Below are 5,855 nucleotides of genomic sequence, written 5' to 3' on the forward strand. Positions count from 1 at the left end.
CTTCAACTGCATGCGAAACAAACGAGATAACACGAAATCCATGCGAAACAAATTATTTAGCTTCAAATCAATGCGAAGTAGAAGGCGTAGCTTCAAATCCACGCGGAACAAATGATTTAGCTTCAAATACTTGCGATATAATTGATATAGCTCGAAATGCAGACGAATCAAACGAGTTCGCTTTAAAATCCATGCGATACACATGATTTAGTTAAAATCAATGCGAAGTTGAAGGATTAGCTTCAAATCCATGCAAAACAAATGGTTTAACACAGGAACTTGCGTTATAAGTGATGTAGCTTCAAATGCAGGCGACACAAACGAGATAGATTCAAATCCATGCGAAACACATGATTTAGCTTCAAATCAATGCTAAGTAGATGGCATGGTTTCAAACCCATGCAAAACGAATGATTCAGCTTCAAATACTTGCCTTATAAATGATGTAGTTTCAAGTGCAGTCCAAACAAACAAGGTAGCTTCAAATCCATGCAATACGCATGATTAAGCTTCAAATGGATGTGAAACACATGATTTAGTTTCAAATTCATGGGAAACACGTGGTTTAGCAAATACTTGTGATATACATGATTTAGCTACAACTGCAGGCGAAACAAACGAGTTAGCTTCAAATCCAAGCGATACACATGATTTAGCTTCAAATCAACACGAAGTAGTAGGCTTAGCGTCAAGTCCATGCGAAACAGATGGTTTAGCTTCAAATACTTGCAATATAAATGATATAGCTTCAAATGCAGGCGAAACAAATGAGTTAGCTTCAAATCCATGCGAAACACATGGTTTAGCTTCAAATCAATTGCGAAGTAGAAGGCTCAGATTCATATACATGAGAAACAAATGATTTAGCTTCAAACCAATACAAAGTTGAAGGCTTGGCTTCAAATCAAAGCGAAGTTGAAGGCTTAGCTTCAAATCAAAGCGAAACAAATGGTTTAGCTTCAAATACTTTTGGTATACATGATTTTGTTTCAACTGCATGTGAAACAAACGTGTTAGCTTCAAATCCAAGCGAAACAGATGATTTAGCTTCAAATCAATGCGAAGTAGAAGGCTTAGCTTCAAATCCATGCGAAACAAATGATTTAGCATCAAATACTTGCAATATAAATGATATAGCTTCAAATGCAGGCGAAACAAATGAGTTAGCTTCAAATCCATGCGAAACACATGGTTTAGCTTCAAATCAATTGCGAAGTAGAAGGCTCAGATTCATATACATGAGAAACAAATAATTTAGCTTCAAACCAATACAAAGTTGAAGGCTTGGCTTCAAATCAATGCGAAGTTGAAGGCTTAGCTTCAAATCAAAGCGAAACAAATGGTTTAGCTTCAAATACTTTTGGTATACATGATTTTGTTTCAACTGCATGTGAAACAAACGTGTTAGCTTCAAATCCAAGCGAAACAGATGATTTAGCTTCAAATCAATGCGAAGTAGAAGGCTCAGCTTCAAATCAATGCGAATCTAATGGTTCGGCTTCAAATACTTGTGAAATACATGATTTAGCTTCAACTGCATGCGAAACACATGGTTTAGCTTAATATTCATGGGAAACGAATGGTTCAGCACCAACTACTTGTAATATACATGATTTAGCTTCAACTGCATGTGAATCAAACGTGTTTGCTTAAGCTCCATGTGCACCAATGCTTTAGCCTTAAATCAATGCGATGTAGAAGGTTTTGCTTCAAATAATTGAGAAACAAATTATTTAGCTTCAGATACTTGCGATATAAATTATATAGCTTCAAATGCAGGAGGAACAAACGAGTTAGCTCCAAATCTATGCGAAACACATGATTTAGCTGCAAATTCATCCGAAACAGATGGTTTAGCTGCATATTCTTGCGAATCAAATGGCTTAGCTTCAGACACTTGTGAGATACATGATTTACCTTAACTGCATGCGAAACAAACGTGTTAGCTTCAAATCCATGCGAAACACATGATTTAGCTTCAAATCAACACGAAGTAGAAGGCTTAGCTTCAAATCCATGAGAAACAAATGATTTAGGTTCAGATACTTGCGATGTAAGTGATGCAAATTCAAATGCCGGCGAAACAAACGAGTTAGCTACAAAACCATGTGAAGCACATGATTTAGATGTAGATTCATATGAAAAACATGGTTTAGCTACATATTCTTGCGAATCAAATGGGTTAATTTCAGATACTGGTGATAAACATGATTTAGCTTCAACTGCATGCGAAACAAACTAGTTAGCTTCAAATCCATGCGAAACAGGTTATTTAGCTTCAAATCAATTCGAAGTAGAAGACTTAGCTTCAAATCCGTGCGAAACGAAAGATTTAGCTTCAAATACTTGCGGATATAAGTTTTGTAGCTTCAAATGCATGCGAAACAAACGAGCACGCTTCAAATCTATGCGAAACACATGTCTTAGCTTCAAATCAATGCGAAGTACAAGGCTTAGCTTCAAATCCATGCGAAGCAGATGGTTTAGCTTGAAATTCTTGTGAAATACATGATTTAGCTTCAACTCCACGCGAAACAAACGAGTTAGCGTCACATCTAAGCGAGATACATGATTTAGCTTCAAATCAATGCAAAGTAGATGGTTTAGCTTCACATCCATGAGACACAAATGAGATAGCTTCAGATACTTGCGATATAAAAGATATAGCTTCAAATGCAGGCGAAACAGACGAGTTAGCTACAAATCCATGTGAAACACATTATTTCGCTTCAAATCAATGCGAAGTAGAAGGCAAAGCTTCAAATCCATGCGGAACAAACGGTTTAGCTTCAAATACTTGTGATACACATGAATGAGCTTGAACTGCATGCGAAACATACGAGTTAGCTTCAAATCCAAGCGATACACATGATTTAGCTTCAAAGCAATGCGAAATAGATGGCTTAGCTTCAAATCCATGCGAAGCAAATGGTTTAGCTACAAACATTTGTGGTATACATGATTTAGCTTCAACTGCATTCGGAAAAAACGAGTTAGCTTCAAATAAAAGCGAAATATGTGACTTAGCTTCTAATCAATGCGAATCAAATGACTTAGCTTCAGACACTTGTGATATACATGATTTAGCTTCAACTGCATGCGAAACAAACGTGATAGTTTCAGATCCATGCGAAACACATGATTTAGCTTCAAATCAATGCGAAGTAGAAGGTTTAGCTTCAAATCCGTGCGAAACAAATGATTTAGCATCAAATACTTGCGCTAAAAGTGATACAGCTTCAAAGCAGACGAAACAAATGAGTATGTTTCAAATCCATGCGAGACACATGATTTAGCTTCAAAAAAATGCGAAATAGTACGCTTAGCTTCAAATCCATGCGAATCAAATGGTTTAGCTTCAAATACTTGTGATTTACATGATTTAGCTTCAAATGCATGCGAAACAAACGACTTAGCTTCAAATCCAAGCGAAACGCATGTTTTAGCTTCAAATCAATGCGAAGTAGAAGGCATTGCTTCAAATCAATGCGAAACAAATGATTGAGCTTCAAATACTTGCGATATAAGTGATATAGCTTCAAATGCAGACGAAACAAACGAGTCAGCATCAAATCCAAGTGAAAGACACGATTCAGCTTTAATTGAACGCGATGTAGATGGTTTAGCATCAAATCAATGCGATGTAGAATGTTTAGTTTCAAATCCACGCGAAACAAATGATTTAGATTCAGATACTTGCGATATTAGTCATATAGCTTCAAATGCAGGCGAAACTAACGAGTTCGCTTCAAATCCATGCGAAAGACAAGATTTAGCTTCAAATGCAGGCGAAACAAACGAGTTAGCTTCAAAATCCATGCGAATACACATGATTTAGCTTCAAATCAATGCGAAGTAGAATCTTAGCTTCAAATCCGTGCGACACATTGATTTAGCTTCAAATACATGCGATATAAATGATATAGCTTCAAATGCGGGCGAAACATACGAGTTAGCTTCAAATCCATGCGAAACACATGATCTAGCCTTAAATTCATGCGAAACACATGGTTTAGATTCATATTCTTGCGAAACAAATGGTTTAGATTCCGATACTTGTGATAAACATGATTTATATTCAACTGCATGCGAAACAAACGTTATAGTTTCAGATCCATGCGAAACACATGATTTAGCTTCAAATCAATGCGAAGTAGAAGGCTTAGCTTCGTATCCATGCGACACTAATAATTTAGCTTCGAATACTTGCGATATAAGTAATATAGCTTCAAATGCCGGCGAATTAAAATAGTTAGCTCCGAATACATGCTAAAAAAAATTGTTTAGCTTAGGATACTTATGATATACATGATTTAGTTTCAACTGCATGCGAAACAAAAGTGTTAGCCTCAAAACCAAGCGAAACAAATGATTCAGCATCAAATCAATGCGAAGTTGAAGGCGTAGCTTCAAATCCATTCGACACCAATGATTTAGCTTCGAATAATTGCGATATAAGTAATATAGCTTCAAATGCAGGCGAATCAAAAGATTTAGCTCCGAATACATACTAAAAAAATTGTTTAGCTTAGGATACTTATGATGTACATGATTTAGTTTCAACTGCATGCGAAACAAAAGTGTTAGCCTCAAATCCAAACGAAACACATGATTCAGCATCAAATCAATGCGAAGTAGATGGCGCAGCTACAAATCCATGCGAAACAAATGGTTTAGCTTCAAATATTTGCGATATACATGATTTAGCTTCAACTGTATGCGAAACAAACGAGATAGCTTCAAATCCAAGCGAAACACATGATCTAGGATCAAATCAATACGAAGTAGAAGGCTTGGCTTCAAATCCATGCGAAACGTATGATTTATCTTCAAATACTTGCGAACATAAGGGATATTGCTTCAAATGCATGCGAAACAAACGAGTTAGCTTCAAATTCATGCGAAACACATGGTTTAGCTTCATATTCTTACGAAACAAATGGCTTAGCTTCAGATACTTGTGATATACATGATTTCGTTTCAACAGTATGTGAAGAAAACATGACAGTTTCAAATCCAAGCGAAACAGATGATTTAGCTTCTAATCAGTGCGAAGTATAGGGTGTTAGCTTCAAATCCATGCGACAAGAATGATTTATCTCCAAATACTTGCGAATATAAGGGATACTGCTCCAAATGCATGCGAAACAAACGAGTTAGCTTCAAAATCATGCGAAACACATGGTTTAGCTTCATATTCTTACGAAACAAATGGCTTAGCTCTGGATACTTGTGATAAACATGATTTAGCTTCAACTGCATAGGAAACAAACGAGCTAGCTTCAAAACCAAGGGAAACACATAATTTTGCTGCAAATCAATGCGAAATTGAAGGCTTAGCTTCAAATCAATGCGAAATATATGAGCTACCTTCAAATACTTGCGATATAAATGATATAGCTTCGAATGCAGGCGAAACAAACGAGATAGCTTCAAATCCATACGAAACACATGATTTAGCTTCAAATCAATGCGAAGTAGAAGGCGTAGCTTCAAATCCATGCGGAACAAATGATTGAGCTTCAAATACTTGCGATATAAATGATATAGCTGAAAATGCAGGCGAAACAAACGAGTTAGCTTCAAATCCATGAGAAACAAATGATTTAGCGTCAAATACTTGCGTTATAAATGATATAGCTTCTAATCCATGCGAAACTCACGATTTAGCTTCAAATCAATGCGAACTAGATGTTTTAGATTCAAATCCATGCCAAACAAATAATTTAGATTCAGATACTTGGGATATATGTGATATAGCTTCAAATGCAGACGAAACAAAACGAGTTAGCTTCAAAATCCATGCGATACAAATGACTTAGCTTCAACTCAATGCGAAGTAGAAGGCTTAGCTT

Source organism: Megalopta genalis, unplaced genomic scaffold (genome assembly GCF_051020955.1).
Source record: "Megalopta genalis isolate 19385.01 unplaced genomic scaffold, iyMegGena1_principal scaffold0882, whole genome shotgun sequence".
Taxonomy (NCBI): Eukaryota; Metazoa; Arthropoda; class Insecta; order Hymenoptera; family Halictidae; genus Megalopta; species Megalopta genalis.